General features: G+C 47.7%; 50 non-coding genes and 1 pseudogene across 50 annotated transcripts; all 51 read left to right on the top strand.

The window, feature by feature from the left end:
• Nucleotides 1-5: 5 nt before the first annotated feature.
• On the top strand, nt 6-124 carry LOC144459970 (5S ribosomal RNA). Its single transcript, XR_013488686.1, has one exon. It is a non-coding gene; the product is annotated as a 5S ribosomal RNA (ribosomal RNA).
• A 265-nt stretch (nt 125-389) lies between these two features.
• Nucleotides 390-508, top strand: LOC144459969 (5S ribosomal RNA). The gene has a single exon (XR_013488685.1). It is a non-coding gene; the product is annotated as a 5S ribosomal RNA (ribosomal RNA).
• A 286-nt stretch (nt 509-794) lies between these two features.
• Nucleotides 795-913, top strand: LOC144459968 (5S ribosomal RNA). Its single transcript, XR_013488684.1, has one exon. It is a non-coding gene; the product is annotated as a 5S ribosomal RNA (ribosomal RNA).
• Nucleotides 914-1178: 265 nt separating this feature from the next.
• LOC144459967 (5S ribosomal RNA) lies at nt 1179-1297 on the top strand. Its single transcript, XR_013488683.1, has one exon. It is a non-coding gene; the product is annotated as a 5S ribosomal RNA (ribosomal RNA).
• A 286-nt stretch (nt 1298-1583) lies between these two features.
• LOC144461413 (5S ribosomal RNA) lies at nt 1584-1702 on the top strand. Its single transcript, XR_013490114.1, has one exon. It is a non-coding gene; the product is annotated as a 5S ribosomal RNA (ribosomal RNA).
• Nucleotides 1703-1979: 277 nt separating this feature from the next.
• Nucleotides 1980-2098, top strand: LOC144460845 (5S ribosomal RNA). The gene has a single exon (XR_013489564.1). It is a non-coding gene; the product is annotated as a 5S ribosomal RNA (ribosomal RNA).
• Nucleotides 2099-2375: 277 nt separating this feature from the next.
• On the top strand, nt 2376-2494 carry LOC144459966 (5S ribosomal RNA). Its single transcript, XR_013488682.1, has one exon. It is a non-coding gene; the product is annotated as a 5S ribosomal RNA (ribosomal RNA).
• Nucleotides 2495-2779: 285 nt separating this feature from the next.
• LOC144459965 (5S ribosomal RNA) lies at nt 2780-2898 on the top strand. The gene has a single exon (XR_013488681.1). It is a non-coding gene; the product is annotated as a 5S ribosomal RNA (ribosomal RNA).
• Nucleotides 2899-3163: 265 nt separating this feature from the next.
• Nucleotides 3164-3282, top strand: LOC144459964 (5S ribosomal RNA). Its single transcript, XR_013488680.1, has one exon. It is a non-coding gene; the product is annotated as a 5S ribosomal RNA (ribosomal RNA).
• Nucleotides 3283-3547: 265 nt separating this feature from the next.
• LOC144459962 (5S ribosomal RNA) lies at nt 3548-3666 on the top strand. Its single transcript, XR_013488678.1, has one exon. It is a non-coding gene; the product is annotated as a 5S ribosomal RNA (ribosomal RNA).
• Nucleotides 3667-3951: 285 nt separating this feature from the next.
• Nucleotides 3952-4060, top strand: LOC144461279 (5S ribosomal RNA; annotated as a pseudogene).
• A 285-nt stretch (nt 4061-4345) lies between these two features.
• On the top strand, nt 4346-4464 carry LOC144459961 (5S ribosomal RNA). Its single transcript, XR_013488677.1, has one exon. It is a non-coding gene; the product is annotated as a 5S ribosomal RNA (ribosomal RNA).
• A 263-nt stretch (nt 4465-4727) lies between these two features.
• Nucleotides 4728-4846, top strand: LOC144459960 (5S ribosomal RNA). The gene has a single exon (XR_013488676.1). It is a non-coding gene; the product is annotated as a 5S ribosomal RNA (ribosomal RNA).
• Nucleotides 4847-5131: 285 nt separating this feature from the next.
• LOC144460683 (5S ribosomal RNA) lies at nt 5132-5250 on the top strand. The gene has a single exon (XR_013489402.1). It is a non-coding gene; the product is annotated as a 5S ribosomal RNA (ribosomal RNA).
• Nucleotides 5251-5515: 265 nt separating this feature from the next.
• On the top strand, nt 5516-5634 carry LOC144461202 (5S ribosomal RNA). The gene has a single exon (XR_013489921.1). It is a non-coding gene; the product is annotated as a 5S ribosomal RNA (ribosomal RNA).
• Nucleotides 5635-5919: 285 nt separating this feature from the next.
• On the top strand, nt 5920-6038 carry LOC144460966 (5S ribosomal RNA). Its single transcript, XR_013489685.1, has one exon. It is a non-coding gene; the product is annotated as a 5S ribosomal RNA (ribosomal RNA).
• Nucleotides 6039-6302: 264 nt separating this feature from the next.
• LOC144460844 (5S ribosomal RNA) lies at nt 6303-6421 on the top strand. Its single transcript, XR_013489563.1, has one exon. It is a non-coding gene; the product is annotated as a 5S ribosomal RNA (ribosomal RNA).
• A 277-nt stretch (nt 6422-6698) lies between these two features.
• On the top strand, nt 6699-6817 carry LOC144461071 (5S ribosomal RNA). The gene has a single exon (XR_013489790.1). It is a non-coding gene; the product is annotated as a 5S ribosomal RNA (ribosomal RNA).
• Nucleotides 6818-7102: 285 nt separating this feature from the next.
• LOC144461181 (5S ribosomal RNA) lies at nt 7103-7221 on the top strand. Its single transcript, XR_013489900.1, has one exon. It is a non-coding gene; the product is annotated as a 5S ribosomal RNA (ribosomal RNA).
• A 264-nt stretch (nt 7222-7485) lies between these two features.
• LOC144459959 (5S ribosomal RNA) lies at nt 7486-7604 on the top strand. Its single transcript, XR_013488675.1, has one exon. It is a non-coding gene; the product is annotated as a 5S ribosomal RNA (ribosomal RNA).
• Nucleotides 7605-7889: 285 nt separating this feature from the next.
• Nucleotides 7890-8008, top strand: LOC144461180 (5S ribosomal RNA). The gene has a single exon (XR_013489899.1). It is a non-coding gene; the product is annotated as a 5S ribosomal RNA (ribosomal RNA).
• Nucleotides 8009-8273: 265 nt separating this feature from the next.
• LOC144459958 (5S ribosomal RNA) lies at nt 8274-8392 on the top strand. Its single transcript, XR_013488674.1, has one exon. It is a non-coding gene; the product is annotated as a 5S ribosomal RNA (ribosomal RNA).
• Nucleotides 8393-8677: 285 nt separating this feature from the next.
• On the top strand, nt 8678-8796 carry LOC144460529 (5S ribosomal RNA). Its single transcript, XR_013489247.1, has one exon. It is a non-coding gene; the product is annotated as a 5S ribosomal RNA (ribosomal RNA).
• A 266-nt stretch (nt 8797-9062) lies between these two features.
• On the top strand, nt 9063-9181 carry LOC144460609 (5S ribosomal RNA). The gene has a single exon (XR_013489327.1). It is a non-coding gene; the product is annotated as a 5S ribosomal RNA (ribosomal RNA).
• A 265-nt stretch (nt 9182-9446) lies between these two features.
• On the top strand, nt 9447-9565 carry LOC144461662 (5S ribosomal RNA). The gene has a single exon (XR_013490364.1). It is a non-coding gene; the product is annotated as a 5S ribosomal RNA (ribosomal RNA).
• A 265-nt stretch (nt 9566-9830) lies between these two features.
• LOC144460628 (5S ribosomal RNA) lies at nt 9831-9949 on the top strand. The gene has a single exon (XR_013489346.1). It is a non-coding gene; the product is annotated as a 5S ribosomal RNA (ribosomal RNA).
• Nucleotides 9950-10234: 285 nt separating this feature from the next.
• LOC144460518 (5S ribosomal RNA) lies at nt 10235-10353 on the top strand. Its single transcript, XR_013489236.1, has one exon. It is a non-coding gene; the product is annotated as a 5S ribosomal RNA (ribosomal RNA).
• A 266-nt stretch (nt 10354-10619) lies between these two features.
• LOC144460607 (5S ribosomal RNA) lies at nt 10620-10738 on the top strand. The gene has a single exon (XR_013489325.1). It is a non-coding gene; the product is annotated as a 5S ribosomal RNA (ribosomal RNA).
• Nucleotides 10739-11003: 265 nt separating this feature from the next.
• LOC144461661 (5S ribosomal RNA) lies at nt 11004-11122 on the top strand. Its single transcript, XR_013490363.1, has one exon. It is a non-coding gene; the product is annotated as a 5S ribosomal RNA (ribosomal RNA).
• Nucleotides 11123-11387: 265 nt separating this feature from the next.
• LOC144460507 (5S ribosomal RNA) lies at nt 11388-11506 on the top strand. Its single transcript, XR_013489225.1, has one exon. It is a non-coding gene; the product is annotated as a 5S ribosomal RNA (ribosomal RNA).
• Nucleotides 11507-11783: 277 nt separating this feature from the next.
• Nucleotides 11784-11902, top strand: LOC144460496 (5S ribosomal RNA). The gene has a single exon (XR_013489214.1). It is a non-coding gene; the product is annotated as a 5S ribosomal RNA (ribosomal RNA).
• A 277-nt stretch (nt 11903-12179) lies between these two features.
• Nucleotides 12180-12298, top strand: LOC144461010 (5S ribosomal RNA). The gene has a single exon (XR_013489729.1). It is a non-coding gene; the product is annotated as a 5S ribosomal RNA (ribosomal RNA).
• A 284-nt stretch (nt 12299-12582) lies between these two features.
• LOC144461660 (5S ribosomal RNA) lies at nt 12583-12701 on the top strand. The gene has a single exon (XR_013490362.1). It is a non-coding gene; the product is annotated as a 5S ribosomal RNA (ribosomal RNA).
• Nucleotides 12702-12968: 267 nt separating this feature from the next.
• LOC144461659 (5S ribosomal RNA) lies at nt 12969-13087 on the top strand. Its single transcript, XR_013490361.1, has one exon. It is a non-coding gene; the product is annotated as a 5S ribosomal RNA (ribosomal RNA).
• A 286-nt stretch (nt 13088-13373) lies between these two features.
• LOC144460843 (5S ribosomal RNA) lies at nt 13374-13492 on the top strand. The gene has a single exon (XR_013489562.1). It is a non-coding gene; the product is annotated as a 5S ribosomal RNA (ribosomal RNA).
• A 277-nt stretch (nt 13493-13769) lies between these two features.
• On the top strand, nt 13770-13888 carry LOC144461658 (5S ribosomal RNA). Its single transcript, XR_013490360.1, has one exon. It is a non-coding gene; the product is annotated as a 5S ribosomal RNA (ribosomal RNA).
• A 265-nt stretch (nt 13889-14153) lies between these two features.
• Nucleotides 14154-14272, top strand: LOC144461656 (5S ribosomal RNA). Its single transcript, XR_013490358.1, has one exon. It is a non-coding gene; the product is annotated as a 5S ribosomal RNA (ribosomal RNA).
• Nucleotides 14273-14538: 266 nt separating this feature from the next.
• LOC144461655 (5S ribosomal RNA) lies at nt 14539-14657 on the top strand. The gene has a single exon (XR_013490357.1). It is a non-coding gene; the product is annotated as a 5S ribosomal RNA (ribosomal RNA).
• Nucleotides 14658-14922: 265 nt separating this feature from the next.
• LOC144460842 (5S ribosomal RNA) lies at nt 14923-15041 on the top strand. The gene has a single exon (XR_013489561.1). It is a non-coding gene; the product is annotated as a 5S ribosomal RNA (ribosomal RNA).
• A 277-nt stretch (nt 15042-15318) lies between these two features.
• Nucleotides 15319-15437, top strand: LOC144461654 (5S ribosomal RNA). Its single transcript, XR_013490356.1, has one exon. It is a non-coding gene; the product is annotated as a 5S ribosomal RNA (ribosomal RNA).
• A 285-nt stretch (nt 15438-15722) lies between these two features.
• Nucleotides 15723-15841, top strand: LOC144461074 (5S ribosomal RNA). The gene has a single exon (XR_013489793.1). It is a non-coding gene; the product is annotated as a 5S ribosomal RNA (ribosomal RNA).
• Nucleotides 15842-16106: 265 nt separating this feature from the next.
• LOC144461653 (5S ribosomal RNA) lies at nt 16107-16225 on the top strand. The gene has a single exon (XR_013490355.1). It is a non-coding gene; the product is annotated as a 5S ribosomal RNA (ribosomal RNA).
• Nucleotides 16226-16491: 266 nt separating this feature from the next.
• LOC144461652 (5S ribosomal RNA) lies at nt 16492-16610 on the top strand. Its single transcript, XR_013490354.1, has one exon. It is a non-coding gene; the product is annotated as a 5S ribosomal RNA (ribosomal RNA).
• A 265-nt stretch (nt 16611-16875) lies between these two features.
• Nucleotides 16876-16994, top strand: LOC144461651 (5S ribosomal RNA). The gene has a single exon (XR_013490353.1). It is a non-coding gene; the product is annotated as a 5S ribosomal RNA (ribosomal RNA).
• A 265-nt stretch (nt 16995-17259) lies between these two features.
• On the top strand, nt 17260-17378 carry LOC144460485 (5S ribosomal RNA). The gene has a single exon (XR_013489203.1). It is a non-coding gene; the product is annotated as a 5S ribosomal RNA (ribosomal RNA).
• A 265-nt stretch (nt 17379-17643) lies between these two features.
• On the top strand, nt 17644-17762 carry LOC144460474 (5S ribosomal RNA). Its single transcript, XR_013489192.1, has one exon. It is a non-coding gene; the product is annotated as a 5S ribosomal RNA (ribosomal RNA).
• Nucleotides 17763-18040: 278 nt separating this feature from the next.
• LOC144460840 (5S ribosomal RNA) lies at nt 18041-18159 on the top strand. Its single transcript, XR_013489559.1, has one exon. It is a non-coding gene; the product is annotated as a 5S ribosomal RNA (ribosomal RNA).
• Nucleotides 18160-18424: 265 nt separating this feature from the next.
• LOC144461102 (5S ribosomal RNA) lies at nt 18425-18543 on the top strand. The gene has a single exon (XR_013489821.1). It is a non-coding gene; the product is annotated as a 5S ribosomal RNA (ribosomal RNA).
• A 285-nt stretch (nt 18544-18828) lies between these two features.
• Nucleotides 18829-18947, top strand: LOC144461054 (5S ribosomal RNA). Its single transcript, XR_013489773.1, has one exon. It is a non-coding gene; the product is annotated as a 5S ribosomal RNA (ribosomal RNA).
• Nucleotides 18948-19224: 277 nt separating this feature from the next.
• On the top strand, nt 19225-19343 carry LOC144460839 (5S ribosomal RNA). Its single transcript, XR_013489558.1, has one exon. It is a non-coding gene; the product is annotated as a 5S ribosomal RNA (ribosomal RNA).
• Nucleotides 19344-19608: 265 nt separating this feature from the next.
• Nucleotides 19609-19727, top strand: LOC144461650 (5S ribosomal RNA). Its single transcript, XR_013490352.1, has one exon. It is a non-coding gene; the product is annotated as a 5S ribosomal RNA (ribosomal RNA).
• The last annotated feature ends 150 nt before the right edge of the window (nt 19728-19877 follow it).

Below are 19877 nucleotides of genomic sequence, written 5' to 3'. Positions count from 1 at the left end.
CCATGGCTTACGGCCATACCACCCTGAATACGCCCGATCTCGTCCGATCTCGGAAGCTAAGCAGGGTCGGGCCGGGTCAGTACTTGGATGGGAGACCGCCTGGGAATACCCGGTGCTGTAAGCTTTTTATTCTCACCTTTCATCAGCAGAGGGCGCTGCTCCTCCTTTACTGGAGCCAGCTCCTTGGAAAACAGCACCAGTGGACAAACTCTCTTTTTTTTTTTGTTTTAATTTGTCAGTGAGTATATGTGCATTAACTGAAAACTAAATGGCGTGTGGGTCTTGTCATGGCGCTTGTTGAGTGCAGGAAAATGACAGATTACCATTTGCCATCCACCCTTGCTGATGTTTTACCATCTATAAATGGCGTGCGTGCATGCCCTTCCATGGCTTACGGCCATACCACCCTGAATACGCCCGATCTCGTCCGATCTCGGAAGCTAAGCAGGGTCGGGCCGGGTCAGTACTTGGATGGGAGACCGCCTGGGAATACCCGGTGCTGTAAGCTTTTTATTCTCACCTTTCATCAGCAGAGGGCGCTGCTCCTCCTTTACTGGAGCCAACTCCTTGGAAAACAGCACCAGTGGACAAACTCTCCTTTTTTTCCCTTTTTTTTCCTTTTTTGTTTTTTTTTAATTTCTCAATGAGTATATGTGCATTAACTCAAAACTAAATGGCATGTGGGTCTTGTCATGGTGCTTGTTGAGTGCAGGAAAATGACAGATTACCATTTGCCATCCACCCTTGCTGATGTTTTACCATCTATAAATGGCGTGCGTGCATGCTCTTCCATGGCTTACGGCCATACCACCCTGAATACGCCCGATCTCGTCCGATCTCGGAAGCTAAGCAGGGTCGGGCCGGGTCAGTACTTGGATGGGAGACCGCCTGGGAATACCCGGTGCTGTAAGCTTTTTATTCTCACCTTTCATCAGCAGAGGGCGCTGCTCCTCCTTTACTGGAGCCAGCTCCTTGGAAAACAGCACCAGTGGACAAACTCTCTTTTTTTTTTTGTTTTAATTTGTCAGTGAGTATATGTGCATTAACTGAAAACTAAATGGCGTGTGGGTCTTGTCATGGCGCTTGTTGAGTGCAGGAAAATGACAGATTACCATTTGCCATCCACCCTTGCTGATGTTTTACCATCTATAAATGGCGTGCGTGCATGCCCTTCCATGGCTTACGGCCATACCACCCTGAATACGCCCGATCTCGTCCGATCTCGGAAGCTAAGCAGGGTCGGGCCGGGTCAGTACTTGGATGGGAGACCGCCTGGGAATACCCGGTGCTGTAAGCTTTTTATTCTCACCTTTCATCAGCAGAGGGCGCTGCTCCTCCTTTACTGGAGCCAACTCCTTGGAAAACAGCACCAGTGGACAAACTCTCCTTTTTTTCCCTTTTTTTTCCTTTTTTGTTTTTTTTTAATTTCTCAATGAGTATATGTGCATTAACTCAAAACTAAATGGCATGTGGGTCTTGTCATGGTGCTTGTTGAGTGCAGGAAAATGACAGATTACCATTTGCCATCCACCCTTGCTGCTGTTTTACCATCTATAAATGGCGTACGTGCATGCTCTTCCATTGCTTACGGCCATACCACCCTGAATACGCCCGATCTCGTCCGATCTCGGAAGCTAAGCAGGGTTGGGCCGGGTCAGTACTTGGATGGGAGACCGCCTGGGAATACCCGGTGCTGTAAGCTTTTTATTCTCACCTTTCATCAGCAGAGGGCGCTGCTCCTCCTTTACTGGAGCCAGCTCCTTGGAAAACAGCACCAGTGGACAAACTCTCCTTTTTTTCCCTTTTTTTTTTTTTTTTTAATTTGTCAGTGAGTATATGTGCATTAACTCAAAACTAAATGGCATGTGGGTCTTGTCATGGTGCTTGTTGAGTGCAGGAAAATGACAGATTACCATTTGCCATCCACCCTTGCTGATGTTTTACCATCTATAAATGGCGTGCGTGCATGCTCTTCCATGGCTTACGGCCATACCACCCTGAATACGCCCGATCTCGTCCGATCTCGGAAGCTAAGCAGGGTCGGGCCGGGTCAGTACTTGCATGGGAGACCGCCTGGGAATACCCGGTGCTGTAAGCTTTTTATTCTCACCTTTCATCAGCAGAGGGCGCTGCTCCTCCTTTACTGGAGCCAGCTCCTTGGAAAACAGCACCAGTGGACAAACTGTCTTTTTTTTTTTCTTTTTTTTTTTTTTTTAATTTGTCAGTGAGTATATGTGCATTAACTGAAAAATATATGGCGTGTGGGTCTTGTCATGGCGCTTGTTGAGTGCAGGAAAATGACAGATTACCATTTGCCATCCACCCTTGCTGATGTTTTACCATCTATAAATGGCGTGCGTGCATGCTCTTCCATGGCTTACGGCCATACCACCCTGAATACGCCCGATCTCGTCCGATCTCGGAAGCTAAGCAGGGTCGGGCCGGGTCAGTACTTGGATGGGAGACCGCCTGGGAATACCCGGTGCTGTAAGCTTTTTATTCTCACCTTTCATCAGCAGAGGGCGCTGCTCCTCCTTTACTGGAGCCAGCTCCTTGGAAAACAGTACCAGTGGACAAACTCTCCTTTTTTTCCCTTTTTTTTCCTTTTTTGTTTTTTTTAATTTCTCAATGAGTATGTGTGCATTAACTCAAAACTAAATGGCGTGTGGGTCTTGTCATGGTGCTTGTTGAGTGCAGGAAAATGACAGATTACCATTTGCCATCCACCCTTGCTGATGTTTTACCATCTATAAATGGCGTGCGTGCATGCTCTTCCATGGCTTACGGCCATACCACCCTGAATACGCCCGATCTCGTCCGATCTCGGAAGCTAAGCAGGGTCGGGCCGGGTCAGTACTTGGATGGGAGACCGCCTGGGAATACCCGGTGCTGTAAGCTTTTTATTCTCACCTTTCATCAGCAGAGGGCGCTGCTCCTCCTTTACTGGAGCCAGCTCCTTGGAAAACAGCACCAGTGGACAAACTCTCTTTTTTTTTTTGTTTTAATTTGTCAGTGAGTATATGTGCATTAACTGAAAACTAAATGGCGTGTGGGTCTTGTCATGGCGCTTGTTGAGTGCAGTAAAATGACAGATTACCATTTGCCATCCACCCTTGCTGATGTTTTACCATCTATAAATGGCGTGCGTGCATGCTCTTCCATGGCTTACGGCCATACCACCCTGAATACGCCCGATCTCGTCCGATCTCGGAAGCTAAGCAGGGTCGGGCCGGGTCAGTACTTGGATGGGAGACCGCCTGGGAATACCCGGTGCTGTAAGCTTTTTATTCTCACCTTTCATCAGCAGAGGGCGCTGCTCCTCCTTTACTGGAGCCAGCTCCTTGGAAAACAGCACCAGTGGACAAACTCTCTTTTTTTTTTTGTTTTAATTTGTCAGTGAGTATATGTGCATTAACTCAAAACTAAATGGCGTGTGGGTCTTGTCATGGCGCTTGTTGAGTGCAGGAAAATGACAGATTACCATTTGCCATCCACCCTTGCTGATGTTTTACCATCTATAAATGGCGTGCGTGCATGCTCTTCCATGGCTTACGGCCATACCACCCTGAATACGCCCGATCTCGTCCGATCTCGGAAGCTAAGCAGGGTCGGGCCGGGTCAGTACTTGGATGGGAGACCGCCTGGGAATACCCGGTGCTGTAAGCTTTTTATTCTCACCTTTCATCAGCAGAGGGCGCTGCTCCTCCTTTACTGGAGCCAGCTCCTTGGAAAACAGTACCAGTGGACAAACTCTCCTTTTTTTCCCTTTTTTTTCCTTTTTTGTTTTTTTTAATTTCTCAATGAGTATGTGTGCATTAACTCAAAACTAAATGGCGTGTGGGTCTTGTCATGGTGCTTGTTGAGTGCAGGAAAATGACAGATTACCATTTGCCATCCACCCTTGCTGATGTTTTACCATCTATAAATGGCGTGCGTGCATGCTCTTCCATGGCTTACGGCCATACCACCCTGAATACGCCCGATCTCGGAAGCTAAGCAGGGTCGGGCCGGGTCAGTACTTGGATGGGAGACCGCCTGGGAATACCCGGTGCTGTAAGCTTTTTATTCTCACCTTTCATCAGCAGAGGGCGCTGCTCCTCCTTTACTGGAGCCAGCTCCTTGGAAAACAGCACCAGTGGACAAACTCTCCTTTTTTTCCCTTTTTTTTCCTTTTTTGTTTTTTTTAATTTCTCAATAAGTATATGTGCATTAACTCAAAACTAAATGGCGTGTGGGTCTTGTCATGGTGCTTGTTGAGTGCAGGAAAATGACAGATTACCATTTGCCATCCACCCTTGCTGATGTTTTACCATCTATAAATGGCGTGCGTGCATGCTCTTCCATGGCTTACGGCCATACCACCCTGAATACGCCCGATCTCGTCCGATCTCGGAAGCTAAGCAGGGTCGGGCCGGGTCAGTACTTGGATGGGAGACCGCCTGGGAATACCCGGTGCTGTAAGCTTTTTATTCTCACCTTTCATCAGCAGAGGGCGCTGCTCCTCCTTTACTGGAGCCAGCTCCTTGGAAAACAGCACCAGTGGACAAACTCTTTTTTTTTTTGTTTTAATTTGTCAGTGAGTATATGTGCATTAACTGAAAAATAAATGGCGTGTGGGTCTTGTCATGGCGCTTGTTGAGTGCAGGAAAATGACAGATTACCATTTACCATCCACCCTTGCTGATGTTTTACCATCTATAAATGGCGTGCGTGCATGCTCTTCCATGGCTTACGGCCATACCACCCTGAATACGCCCGATCTCGTCCGATCTCGGAAGCTAAGCAGGGTCGGGCCGGGTCAGTACTTGGATGGGAGACCGCCTGGGAATACCCGGTGCTGTAAGCTTTTTATTCTCACCTTTCATCAGCAGAGGGCGCTGCTCCTCCTTTACTGGAGCCAGCTCCTTGGAAAACAGCACCAGTGGACAAACTCTCCTTTTTTTCCCTTTTTTTTCCTTTTTTGTTTTTTTTAATTTCTCAATGAGTATATGTGCATTAACTCAAAACTAAATGGCGTGTGGGTCTTGTCATGGTGCTTGTTGAGTGCAGGAAAATGACAGATTACCATTTGCCATCCACCCTTGCTGATGTTTTACCATCTATAAATGGCGTGTGTGCATGCTCTTCCATGGCTTACGGCCATACCACCCTGAATACGCCCGATCTCGTCCGATCTCGGAAGCTAAGCAGGGTCGGGCCGGGTCAGTACTTTGATGGGAGACCGCCTGGGAATACCCGGTGCTGTAAGCTTTTTATTCTCACCTTTCATCAGCAGAGGGCGCTGCTCCTCCTTTACTGGAGCCAGCTCCTTGGAAAACAGCACCAGTGGACAAACTCTCTTTTTTTTTTTGTTTTAATTTGTCAGTGAGTATATGTGCATTAACTGAAAACTAAATGGCGTGTGGGTCTTGTCATGGCGCTTGTTGAGTGCAGGAAAATGACAGATTACCATTTGCCATCCACCCTTGCTGATGTTTTACCATCTATAAATGGCGTGCGTGCATGCCCTTCCATGGCTTACGGCCATACCACCCTGAATACGTCCGATCTCGTCCGATCTCGGAAGCTAAGCAGGGACGGACCGGGTCAGTACTTGGATGGGAGACCGCCTGGGAATACCCGGTGCTGTAAGCTTTTTATTCTCACCTTTCATCAGCAGAGGGCGCTGCTCCTCCTTTACTGGAGCCAACTCCTTGGAAAACAGCACCAGTGGACAAACTCTCCTTTTTTTCCCTTTTTTTTCCTTTTTTGTTTTTTTTAATTTCTCAATGAGTATGTGTGCATTAACTCAAAACTAAATGGCATGTGGGTCTTGTCATGGTGCTTGTTGAGTGCAGGAAAATGACAGATTACCATTTGCCATCCACCCTTGCTGCTGTTTTACCATCTATAAATGGCGTACGTGCATGCTCTTCCATTGCTTACGGCCATACCACCCTGAATACGCCCGATCTCGTCCGATCTCGGAAGCTAAGCAGGGTTGGGCCGGGTCAATACTTGGATGGGAGACCGCCTGGGAATACCCGGTGCTGTAAGCTTTTTATTCTCACCTTTCATCAGCAAAGGGCGCTGCTCCTCCTTTACTGGAGCCAGCTCCTTGGAAAACAGCACCAGTGGACAAACTCTCTTTTTTTTTTTTTTTAATTTGTCAGTGAGTATATGTGCATTAACTGAAAACTAAATGGCGTGTGGGTCTTGTCATGGCGCTTGTTGAGTGCAGGAAAATAACAGATTACCATTTGCCATCCACCCTTGCTGATGTTTTACCATCTATAAATGGCGTGCGTGCATGCTCTTCCATGGCTTACGGCCATACCACCCTGAATACGCCCGATCTCGTCCGATCTCGGAAGCTAAGCAGGGTCGGGCCGGGTCAGTACTTGCATGGGAGACCGCCTGGGAATACCCGGTGCTGTAAGCTTTTTATTCTCACCTTTCATCAGCAGAGGGCGCTGCTCCTCCTTTACTGGAGCCAGCTCCTTGGAAAACAGCACCAGTGGACAAACTGTCTTTTTTTTTTTCTTTTTTTTTTTTTTTTAATTTGTCAGTGAGTATATGTGCATTAACTGAAAAATAAATGGCGTGTGGGTCTTGTCATGGCGCTTGTTGAGTGCAGGAAAATGACAGATTACCATTTGCCATCCACCCTTGCTGATGTTTTACCATCTATAAATGGCGTGCGTGCATGCTCTTCCATGGCTTACGGCCATACCACCCTGAATACGCCCGATCTCGTCCGATCTCGGAAGCTAAGCAGGATCGGGCCGGGTCAGTACTTGGATGGGAGACCGCCTGGGAATACCCGGTGCTGTAAGCTTTTTATTCTCACCTTTCATCAGCAGAGGGCGCTGCTCCTCCTTTACTGGAGCCAGCTCCTTGGAAAACAGTACCAGTGGACAAACTCTCCTTTTTTTCCCTTTTTTTTCCTTTTTTGTTTTTTTTAATTACTCAATGAGTATGTGTGCATTAACTCAAAACTAAATGGCGTGTGGGTCTTGTCATGGTGCTTGTTGAGTGCAGGAAAATGACAGATTACCATTTGCCATCCACCCTTGCTGATGTTTTACCATCTATAAATGGCGTGCGTGCATGCTCTTCCATGGCTTACGGCCATACCACCCTGAATACGCCCGATCTCGTCTGATCTCGGAAGCTAAGCAGGGTCGGGCCGGGTCAGTACTTGGATGGGAGACGGCCTGGGAATACCCGGTGCTGTAAGCTTTTTATTCTCACCTTTCATCAGCAGAGGGCGCTGCTCCTCCTTTACTGGAGCCAGCTCCTTGGAAAACAGCACCAGTGGACAAACTCTCTTTTTTTTTTTTTTTAATTTGTCAGTGAGTATATGTGCATTAACTGAAAACTAAATGGCGTGTGGGTCTTGTAATGGCGCTTGTTGAGTGCAGGAAAATGACAGATTACCATTTGCCATCCACCCTTGCTGATGTTTTACCATCTATAAATGGCGTGCGTGCATGCTCTTCCATGGCTTACGGCCATACCACCCTGAATACGCCCGATCTCGTCCGATCTCGGAAGCTAAGCAGGGTCGGGCCGGGTCAGTACTTGGATGGGAGACCGCCTGGGAATACCCGGTGCTGTAAGCTTTTTATTCTCACCTTTCATCAGCAGAGGGCGCTGCTCCTCCTTTACTGGAGCCAGCTCCTTGGAAAACAGCACCAGTGGACAAACTCTCCTTTTTTTCCCTTTTTTTTCCTTTTTTGTTTTTTTTAATTTCTCAATGAGTATATGTGCATTAACTCAAAACTAAATGGCGTGTGGGTCTTGTCATGGTGCTTGTTGAGTGCAGGAAAATGACAGATTACCATTTGCCATCCACCCTTGCTGATGTTTTACCATCTATAAATGGCGTGCGTGCATGCTCTTCCATGGCTTACGGCCATACCACCCTGAATACGCCCGATCTCGTCTGATCTCGGAAGCTAAGCAGGGTCGGGCCGGGTCAGTACTTGGATGGGAGACGGCCTGGGAATACCCGGTGCTGTAAGCTTTTTATTCTCACCTTTCATCAGCAGAGGGCGCTGCTCCTCCTTTACTGGAGCCAGCTCCTTGGAAAACAGCACCAGTGGACAAACTCTCTTTTTTTTTTTTTTTTAATTTGTCAGTGAGTATATGTGCATTAACTGAAAACTAAATGGCGTGTGGGTCTTGTAATGGCGCTTGTTGAGTGCAGGAAAATGACAGATTACCATTTGCCATCCACCCTTGCTGATGTTTTACCATCTATAAATGGCGTGCGTGCATGCTCTTCCATGGCTTACGGCCATACCACCCTGAATACGCCCGATCTCGTCCGATCTCGGAAGCTAAGCAGGGTCGGGCCGGGTCAGTACTTGGATGGGAGACCGCCTGGGAATACCCGGTGCTGTAAGCTTTTTATTCTCACCTTTCATCAGCAGAGGGCGCTGCTCCTCCTTTACTGGAGCCAGCTCCTTGGAAAACAGCACCAGTGGACAAACTCTCCTTTTTTTCCCTTTTTTTTCCTTTTTTGTTTTTTTTAATTTCTCAATGAGTATATGTGCATTAACTCAAAACTAAATGGCGTGTGGGTCTTGTCATGGTGCTTGTTGAGTGCAGGAAAATGACAGATTACCATTTGCCATCCACCCTTGCTGATGTTTTACCATCTATAAATGGCGTGCGTGCATGCTCTTCCATGGCTTACGGCCATACCACCCTGAATACGCCCGATCTCGTCCGATCTCGGAAGCTAAGCAGGGTCGGGCCGGGTCAGTACTTGGATGGGAGACCGCCTGGGAATACCTGGTGCTGTAAGCTTTTTATTCTCACCTTTCATCAGCAGAGGGCGCTGCTCCTCCTTTACTGGAGCCAGCTCCTTGGAAAACAGCACCAGTGGACAAACTCTCTTTCTTTTTTTTGTTTTAATTTGTCAGTGAGTATATGTGCATTAACTGAAAACTAAATGGCGTGTGGGTCTTGTCATGGCGCTTGTTGAGTGCAGTAAAATGACAGATTACCATTTGCCATCCACCCTTGCTGATGTTTTACCATCTATAAATGGCGTGCGTGCATGCTCTTCCATGGCTTACAGCCATACCACCCTGAATACGCCCGATCTCGTCCGATCTCGGAAGCTAAGCAGGGTCGGGCCGGGTCAGTACTTGGATGGGAGACCGCCTGGGAATACCCGGTGCTGTAAGCTTTTTATTCTCACCTTTCATCAGCAGAGGGCGCTGCTCCTCCTTTACTGGAGCCAGCTCCTTGGAAAACAGCACCAGTGGACAAACTCTCTTTTTTTTTTTTTTTTAATTTGTCAGTGAGTATATGTGCATTAACTGAAAACTAAATGGCGTGTGGGTCTTGTCATGGCGCTTGTTGAGTGCAGGAAAATGACAGATTACCATTTGCCATCCACCCTTGCTGATGTTTTACCATCTATAAATGGCGTGCGTGCATGCTCTTCCATGGCTTACGGCCATACCACCCTGAATACGCCCGATCTCGTCCGATCTCGGAAGCTAAGCAGGGTCGGGCCGGGTCAGTACTTGGATGGGAGACCGCCTGGGAATACCCGGTGCTGTAAGCTTTTTATTCTCACCTTTCATCAGCAGAGGGCGCTGCTCCTCCTTTACTGGAGCCAGCTCCTTGGAAAACAGCACCAGTGGACAAACTCTCTTTTTTTTTTTTTTTTAATTTGTCAGTGAGTATATGTGCATTAACTGAAAAGTAAATGGCGTGTGGGTCTTGTCATGGCGCTTGTTGAGTGCAGGAAAATGACAGATTACCATTTGCCATCCACCCTTGCTGATGTTTTACCATCTATAAATGGCGTGCGTGCATGCTCTTCCATGGCTTACGGCCATACCACCCTGAATACGCCCGATCTCGTCTGATCTCGGAAGCTAAGCAGGGTCGGGCCGGGTCAGTACTTGGATGGGAGACCGCCTGGGAATACCCGGTGCTGTAAGCTTTTTATTCTCACCTTTCATCAGCAGAGGGCGCTGCTCCTCCTTTACTGGAGCCAGCTCCTTGGAAAACAGCACCAGTGGACAAACTCTCCTTTTTTTCCCTTTTTTTTCCTTTTTTGTTTTTTTTAATTTCTCAATGAGTATATGTGCATTAACTCAAAACTAAATGGCGTGTGGGTCTTGTCATGGTGCTTGTTGAGTGCAGGAAAATGACAGATTACCATTTGCCATCCACCCTTGCTGATGTTTTACCATCTATAAATGGCGTGCGTGCATGCTCTTCCATGGCTTACGGCCATACCACCCTGAATACGCCCGATCTCGTCCGATCTCGGAAGCTAAGCAGGGTCGGGCCGGGTCAGTACTTGGATGGGAGACCGCCTGGGAATACCTGGTGCTGTAAGCTTTTTATTCTCACCTTTCATCAGCAGAGGGCGCTGCTCCTCCTTTACTGGAGCCAGCTCCTTGGAAAACAGCACCAGTGGACAAACTCTCTTTCTTTTTTTTGTTTTAATTTGTCAGTGAGTATATGTGCATTAACTGAAAACTAAATGGCGTGTGGGTCTTGTCATGGCGCTTGTTGAGTGCAGTAAAATGACAGATTACCATTTGCCATCCACCCTTGCTGATGTTTTACCATCTATAAATGGCGTGCGTGCATGCTCTTCCATGGCTTACAGCCATACCACCCTGAATACGCCCGATCTCGTCCGATCTCGGAAGCTAAGCAGGGTCGGGCCGGGTCAGTACTTGGATGGGAGACCGCCTGGGAATACCCGGTGCTGTAAGCTTTTTATTCTCACCTTTCATCAGCAGAGGGCGCTGCTCCTCCTTTACTGGAGCCAGCTCCTTGGAAAACAGCACCAGTGGACAAACTCTCTTTTTTTTTTTTTTTTAATTTGTCAGTGAGTATATGTGCATTAACTGAAAACTAAATGGCGTGTGGGTCTTGTCATGGCGCTTGTTGAGTGCAGGAAAATGACAGATTACCATTTGCCATCCACCCTTGCTGATGTTTTACCATCTATAAATGGCGTGCGTGCATGCTCTTCCATGGCTTACGGCCATACCACCCTGAATACGCCCGATCTCGTCCGATCTCGGAAGCTAAGCAGGGTCGGGCCGGGTCAGTACTTGGATGGGAGACCGCCTGGGAATACCCGGTGCTGTAAGCTTTTTATTCTCACCTTTCATCAGCAGAGGGCGCTGCTCCTCCTTTACTGGAGCCAGCTCCTTGGAAAACAGCACCAGTGGACAAACTCTCTTTTTTTTTTTTTTTTAATTTGTCAGTGAGTATATGTGCATTAACTGAAAAGTAAATGGCGTGTGGGTCTTGTCATGGCGCTTGTTGAGTGCAGGAAAATGACAGATTACCATTTGCCATCCACCCTTGCTGATGTTTTACCATCTATAAATGGCGTGCGTGCATGCTCTTCCATGGCTTACGGCCATACCACCCTGAATACGCCCGATCTCGTCCGATCTCGGAAGCTAAGCAGGGTCGGGCCGGGTCAGTACTTGGATGGGAGACCGCCTGGGAATACCTGGTGCTGTAAGCTTTTTATTCTCACCTTTCATCAGCAGAGGGCGCTGCTCCTCCTTTACTGGAGCCAGCTCCTTGGAAAACAGCACCAGTGGACAAACTCTCCTTTTTTTCCCTTTTTTTTTTTTTTTTTAATTTGTCAGTGAGTATATGTGCATTAACTCAAAACTAAATGGCGTGTGGGTCTTGTCATGGCGCTTGTTGAGTGCAGGAAAATGACAGATTACCATTTGCCATCCACCCTTGCTGATGTTTTACCATCTATAAATGGCGTGCGTGCATGCTCTTCCATGGCTTACGGCCATACCACCCTGAATACGCCCGATCTCGTCCGATCTCGGAAGCTAAGCAGGGTCGGGCCGGGTCAGTACTTGGATGGGAGACCGCCTGGGAATACCTGGTGCTGTAAGCTTTTTATTCTCACCTTTCATCAGCAGAGGGCGCTGCTCCTCCTTTACTGGAGCCAGCTCCTTGGAAAACAGCACCAGTGGACAAACTCTCCTTTTTTTCCCTTTTTTTTTTTTTTTTTAATTTGTCAGTGAGTATATGTGCATTAACTCAAAACTAAATGGCGTGTGGGTCTTGTCATGGCGCTTGTTGAGTGCAGGAAAATGACAGATTACCATTTGCCATCCACCCTTGCTGATGTTTTACCATCTATAAATGGCGTGCGTGCATGCTCTTCCATGGCTTACGGCCATACCACCCTGAATACGTCCGATCTCGTCCGATCTCGGAAGCTAAGCAGGGTCGGGCCGGGTCAGTACTTGGATGGGAGACCGCCTGGGAATACCCGGTGCTGTAAGCTTTTTATTCTCACCTTTCATCAGCAGAGGGCGCTGCTCCTCCTTTACTGGAGCCAGCTCCTTGGAAAACAGCACCAGTGGACAAACTCTCTTTTTTTCCCTTTTTTTTCCTTTTTTGTTTTTTTTAATTTCTCAATGAGTATATGTGCATTAACTCAAAACTAAATGGCGTGTGGGTCTTGTCATGGTGCTTGTTGAGTGCAGGAAAATGACAGATTACCATTTGCCATCCACCCTTGCTGATGTTTTACCATCTATAAATGGCGTGCGTGCATGCTCTTCCATGGCTTACGGCCATACCACCCTGAATACGCCCGATCTCGTCCGATCTCGGAAGCTAAGCAGGGTCGGGCCGGGTCAGTACTTGGATGGGAGACCGCCTGGGAATACCCGGTGCTGTAAGCTTTTTATTCTCACCTTTCATCAGCAGAGGGCGCTGCTCCTCCTTTACTGGAGCCAGCTCCTTGGAAAACAGCACCAGTGGACAAACTCTCTTTTTTTTTTTTTGTTTTAATTTGTCAGTGAGTATATGTGCATTAACTGAAAACTAAATGGCGTGTGGGTCTTGTCATGGCGCTTGTTGAGTGCAGGAAAATGACAGATTACCATTTGCCATCCACCCTTGCTGATGTTTTACCATCTATAAATGGCGTGCGTGCATGCCCTTCCATGGCTTACGGCCATACCACCCTGAATACGCCCGATCTCGTCCGATCTCGGAAGCTAAGCAGGGTCGGGCCGGGTCAGTACTTGGATGGGAGACCGCCTGGGAATACCCGGTGCTGTAAGCTTTTTATTCTCACCTTTCATCAGCAGAGGGCGCTGCTCCTCCTTTACTGGAGCCAACTCCTTGGAAAACAGCACCAGTGGACAAACTCTCCTTTTTTTCCCTTTTTTTTCCTTTTTTGTTTTTTTTTAATTTCTCAATGAGTATATGTGCATTAACTCAAAACTAAATGGCGTGTGGGTCTTGTCATGGCGCTTGTTGAGTGCAGTAAAATGACAGATTACCATTTGCCATCCACCCTTGCTGATGTTTTACCATCTATAAATGGCGTGCGTGCATGCTCTTCCATGGCTTACGGCCATACCACCCTGAATACGCCCGATCTCGTCCGATCTCGGAAGCTAAGCAGGGTCGGGCCGGGTCAGTACTTGCATGGGAGACCGCCTGGGAATACCCGGTGCTGTAAGCTTTTTATTCTCACCTTTCATCAGCAGAGGGCGCTGCTCCTCCTTTACTGGAGCCAGCTCCTTGGAAAACAGCACCAGTGGACAAACTGTCTTTTTTTTTTTCTTTTTTTTTTTTTTTTAATTTGTCAGTGAGTATATGTGCATTAACTGAAAAATAAATGGCGTGTGGGTCTTGTCATGGCGCTTGTTGAGTGCAGGAAAATGACAGATTACCATTTGCCATCCACCCTTGCTGATGTTTTACCATCTATAAATGGCGTGCGTGCATGCTCTTCCATGGCTTACGGCCATACCACCCTGAATACGCCCGATCTCGTCCGATCTCGGAAGCTAAGCAGGGTCGGGCCGGGTCAGTACTTGGATGGGAGACCGCCTGGGAATACCCGGTGCTGTAAGCTTTTTATTCTCACCTTTCATCAGCAGAGGGCGCTGCTCCTCCTTTACTGGAGCCAGCTCCTTGGAAAACAGCACCAGTGGACAAACTCTCTTTTTTTTTTTTTTTTAATTTGTCAGTGAGTATATGTGCATTAACTGAAAACTAAATGGCGTGTGGGTCTTGTCATGGCGCTTGTTGAGTGCAGGAAAATGACAGATTACCATTTGCCATCCACCCTTGCTGATGTTTTACCATCTATAAATGGCGTGCGTGCATGCTCTTCCATGGCTTACGGCCATACCACCCTGAATACGCCCGATCTCGTCCGATCTCGGAAGCTAAGCAGGGTCGGGCCGGGTCAGTACTTGGATGGGAGACCGCCTGGGAATACCCGGTGCTGTAAGCTTTTTATTCTCACCTTTCATCAGCAGAGGGCGCTGCTCCTCCTTTACTGGAGCCAGCTCCTTGGAAAACAGCACCAGTGGACAAACTCTCTTTTTTTTTTTTTTTTTAATTTGTCAGTGAGTATATGTGCATTAACTGAAAACTAAATGGCGTGTGGGTCTTGTCATGGCGCTTATTGAGTGCAGGAAAATGACAGATTACCATTTGCCATCCACCCTTGCTGATGTTTTACCATCTATAAATGGCGTGCGTGCATGCTCTTCCATGGCTTACGGCCATACCACCCTGAATACGCCCGATCTCGTCCGATCTCGGAAGCTAAGCAGGGTCGGGCCGGGTCAGTACTTGGATGGGAGACCGCCTGGGAATACCCGGTGCTGTAAGCTTTTTATTCTCACCTTTCATCAGCAGAGGGCGCTGCTCCTCCTTTACTGGAGCCAGCTCCTTGGAAAACAGCACCAGTGGACAAACTCTCTTTTTTTTTTTTTTTTAATTTGTCAGTGAGTATATGTGCATTAACTGAAAACTAAATGGCGTGTGGGTCTTGTCATGGCGCTTGTTGAGTGCAGTAAAATGACAGATTACCATTTGCCATCCACCCTTGCTGATGTTTTACCATCTATAAATGGCGTGCGTGCATGCTCTTCCATGGCTTACGGCCATACCACCCTGAATACGCCCGATCTCGTCCGATCTCGGAAGCTAAGCAGGGTCGGGCCGGGTCAGTACTTGCATGGGAGACCGCCTGGGAATACCCGGTGCTGTAAGCTTTTTATTCTCACCTTTCATCAGCAGAGGGCGCTGCTCCTCCTTTACTGGAGCCAGCTCCTTGGAAAACAGCACCAGTGGACAAACTGTCTTTTTTTTTTTCTTTTTTTTTTTTTTTTAATTTGTCAGTGAGTATATGTGCATTAACTGAAAACTAAATGGCGTGTGGGTCTTGTCATGGCGCTTGTTGAGTGCAGGAAAATGACAGATTACCATTTGCCATCCACCCTTGCTGATGTTTTACCATCTATAAATGGCGTGCGTGCATGCTCTTCCATGGCTTACGGCCATACCACCCTGAATACGCCCGATCTCGTCCGATCTCGGAAGCTAAGCAGGGTCGGGCCGGGTCAGTACTTGGATGGGAGACCGCCTGGGAATACCCGGTGCTGTAAGCTTTTTATTCTCACCTTTCATCAGCAGAGGGCGCTGCTCCTCCTTTACTGGAGCCAGCTCCTTGGAAAACAGTACCAGTGGACAAACTCTCCTTTTTTTCCCTTTTTTTTCCTTTTTTGTTTTTTTTAATTTCTCAATGAGTATGTGTGCATTAACTCAAAACTAAATGGCGTGTGGGTCTTGTCATGGTGCTTGTTGAGTGCAGGAAAATGACAGATTACCATTTGCCATCCACCCTTGCTGATGTTTTACCATCTATAAATGGCGTGCGTGCATGCTCTTCCATGGCTTACGGCCATACCACCCTGAATACGTCCGATCTCGTCTGATCTCGGAAGCTAAGCAGGGTCGGGCCGGGTCAGTACTTGGATGGGAGACCGCCTGGGAATACCCGGTGCTGTAAGCTTTTTATTCTCACCTTTCATCAGCAGAGGGCGCTGCTCCTCCTTTACTGGAGCCAGCTCCTTGGAAAACAGCACCAGTGGACAAACTCTCTTTTTTTTTTTTTTTTAATTTGTCAGTGAGTATATGTGCATTAACTGAAAACTAAATGGCGTGTGGGTCTTGTCATGGCGCTTGTTGAGTGCAGGAAAATGACAGATTACCATTTGCCATCCACCCTTGCTGATGTTTTACCATCTATAAATGGCGTGCGTGCATGCTCTTCCATGGCTTACGGCCATACCACCCTGAATACGCCCGATCTCGTCCGATCTCGGAAGCTAAGCAGGGTCGGGCCGGGTCAGTACTTGGATGGGAGACCGCCTGGGAATACCCGGTGCTGTAAGCTTTTTATTCTCACCTTTCATCAGCAGAGGGCGCTGCTCCTCCTTTACTGGAGCCAGCTCCTTGGAAAACAGCACCAGTGGACAAACTCTCTTTCTTTTTTTTGTTTTAATTTGTCAGTGAGTATATGTGCATTAACTGAAAACTAAATGGCGTGTGGGTCTTGTCATGGCGCTTGTTGAGTGCAGTAAAATGACAGATTACCATTTGCCATCCACCCTTGCTGATGTTTTACCATCTATAAATGGCGTGCGTGCATGCTCTTCCATGGCTTACGGCCATACCACCCTGAATACGCCCGATCTCGTCCGATCTCGGAAGCTAAGCAGGGTCGGGCCGGGTCAGTACTTGGATGGGAGACCGCCTGGGAATACCCGGTGCTGTAAGCTTTTTATTCTCACCTTTCATCAGCAGAGGGCGCTGCTCCTCCTTTACTGGAGCCAGCTCCTTGGAAAACAGCACCAGTGGACAAACTCTCTTTTTTTTTTTTTTTTAATTTGTCAGTGAGTATATGTGCATTAACTGAAAACTAAATGGCGTGTGGGTCTTGTCATGGCGCTTGTTGAGTGCAGGAAAATGACAGATTACCATTTGCCATCCACCCTTGCTGATGTTTTACCATCTATAAATGGCGTGCGTGCATGCTCTTCCATGGCTTACGGCCATACCACCCTGAATACGCCCGATCTCGTCCGATCTCGGAAGCTAAGCAGGGTCGGGCCGGGTCAGTACTTGGATGGGAGACCGCCTGGGAATACCCGGTGCTGTAAGCTTTTTATTCTCACCTTTCATCAGCAGAGGGCGCTGCTCCTCCTTTACTGGAGCCAGCTCCTTGGAAAACAGCACCAGTGGACAAACTCTCTTTTTTTTTTTTTTTTAATTTGTCAGTGAGTATATGTGCATTAACTGAAAAGTAAATGGCGTGTGGGTCTTGTCATGGCGCTTGTTGAGTGCAGGAAAATGACAGATTACCATTTGCCATCCACCCTTGCTGATGTTTTACCATCTATAAATGGCGTGCGTGCATGCTCTTCCATGGCTTACGGCCATACCACCCTGAATACGCCCGATCTCGTCCGATCTCGGAAGCTAAGCAGGGTCGGGCCGGGTCAGTACTTGGATGGGAGACCGCCTGGGAATACCTGGTGCTGTAAGCTTTTTATTCTCACCTTTCATCAGCAGAGGGCGCTGCTCCTCCTTTACTGGAGCCAGCTCCTTGGAAAACAGCACCAGTGGACAAACTCTCTTTTTTTTTTTTTTTTAATTTGTCAGTGAGTATATGTGCATTAACTGAAAAGTAAATGGCGTGTGGGTCTTGTCATGGCACTTGTTGAGTGCAGGAAAATGACAGATTACCATTTGCCATCCACCCTTGCTGATGTTTTACCATCTATAAATGGCGTGCGTGCATGCTCTTCCATGGCTTACGGCCATACCACCCTGAATACGCCCGATCTCGTCCGATCTCGGAAGCTAAGCAGGGTCGGGCCGGGTCAGTACTTGGATGGGAGACCGCCTGGGAATACCTGGTGCTGTAAGCTTTTTATTCTCACCTTTCATCAGCAGAGGGCGCTGCTCCTCCTTTACTGGAGCCAGCTCCTTGGAAAACAGCACCAGTGGACAAACTCTCCTTTTTTTCCCTTTTTTTTTTTTTTTTTAATTTGTCAGTGAGTATATGTGCATTAACTCAAAACTAAATGGCGTGTGGGTCTTGTCATGGCGCTTGTTGAGTGCAGGAAAATGACAGATTACCATTTGCCATCCACCCTTGCTGATGTTTTACCATCTATAAATGGCGTGCGTGCATGCTCTTCTATTGGCTTACGGCCATACCACCCTGAATACGCCCGATCTCGTCCGATCTCGGAAGCTAAGCAGGGTCGGGCCGGGTCAGTACTTGCATGGGAGACCGCCTGGGAATACCCGGTGCTGTAAGCTTTTTATTCTCACCTTTCATCAGCAGAGGGCGCTGCTCCTCCTTTACTGGAGCCAGCTCCTTGGAAAACAGCACCAGTGGACAAACTCTCTTTTTTTTTTTTTTTTAATTTGTCAGTGAGTATATGTGCATTAACTGAAAAGTAAATGGCGTGTGGGTCTTGTCATGGTGCTTGTTGAGTGCAGGAAAATGACAGATTACCATTTGCCATCCACCCTTGCTGATGTTTTACCATCTATAAATGGCGTGCGTGCATGCTCTTCCATGGCTTACGGCCATACCACCCTGAATATGCCCGATCTCGTCCGATCTCGGAAGCTAAGCAGGGTCGGGCCGGGTCAGTACTTGCATGGGAGACCGCCTGGGAATACCCGGTGCTGTAAGCTTTTTATTCTCACCTTTCATCAGCAGAGGGCGCTGCTCCTCCTTTACTGGAGCCAGCTCCTTGGAAAACAGTACCAGTGGACAAACTCTCCTTTTTTTCCCTTTTTTTTCCTTTTTTGTTTTTTTTAATTTCTCAATGAGTATGTGTGCATTAACTCAAAACTAAATGGCGTGTGGGTCTTGTCATGGTGCTTGTTGAGTGCAGGAAAATGACAGATTGCCATTTGCCATCCACCCTTGCTGATGTTTTACCATCTATAAATGGCGTGCGTGCATGCTCTTCCATGGCTTACGGCCATACCACCCTGAATACGCCCGATCTCGTCCAAACTCGGAAGCTAAGCAGGGTCGGGCCGGGTCAGTACTTGGATGGGAGACCGCCTGGGAATACCCGGTGCTGTAAGCTTTTTATTCTCACCTTTCATCAGCAGAGGGCGCTGCTCCTCCTTTACTGGAGCCAGCTCCTTGGAAAACAGCACCAGTGGACAAACTCTCTTTTTTTTTTTCTTTTTTTTTTTTTTTTAATTTGTCAGTGAGTATATGTGCATTAACTGAAAAATAAATGGCGTGTGGGTCTTGTCATGGTGCTTGTTGAGTGCAGGAAAATGACAGATTACCATTTGCCATCCACCCTTGCTGATGTTTTACCATCTATAAATGGCGTGCGTGCATGCTCTTCCATGGCTTACGGCCATACCACCCTGAATACGCCCGATCTCGTCCGATCTCGGAAGCTAAGCAGGGTCGGGCCGGGTCAGTACTTGCATGGGAGACCGCCTGGGAATACCCGGTGCTGTAAGCTTTTTATTCTCACCTTTCATCAGCAGAGGGCGCTGCTCCTCCTTTACTGGAGCCAGCTCCTTGGAAAACAGCACCAGTGGACAAACTCTCTTTTTTTTTTTGTTTTAATTTGTCAGTGAGTATATGTGCATTAACTGAAAACTAAATGGCGTGTGGGTCTTGTCATGGCGCTTGTTGAGTGCAGTAAAATGACAGATTACCATTTGCCATCCACCCTTGCTGATGTTTTACCATCTATAAATGGCGTGCGTGCATGCTCTTCCATGGCTTACGGCCATACCACCCTGAATACGCCCGATCTCGTCCGATCTCGGAAGCTAAGCAGGGTCGGGCCGGGTCAGTACTTGGATGGGAGACCGCCTGGGAATACCCGGTGCTGTAAGCTTTTTATTCTCACCTTTCATCAGCAGAGGGCGCTGCTCCTCCTTTACTGGAGCCAGCTCCTTGGAAAACAGCACCAGTGGACAAACTCTCTTTTTTTTTTTCTTTTTTTTTTTTTTTTAATTTGTCAGTGAGTATATGTGCATTAACTGAA

The sequence above is a fragment of the Epinephelus lanceolatus genome, chromosome 22 (genome assembly GCF_041903045.1).
Source record: "Epinephelus lanceolatus isolate andai-2023 chromosome 22, ASM4190304v1, whole genome shotgun sequence".
Classification (NCBI taxonomy): domain Eukaryota; kingdom Metazoa; phylum Chordata; class Actinopteri; order Perciformes; family Serranidae; genus Epinephelus; species Epinephelus lanceolatus.
The sequence above is the reverse complement of the archived record's forward strand: the minus strand, read 5'-3'. Positions and strand labels throughout refer to the sequence as shown.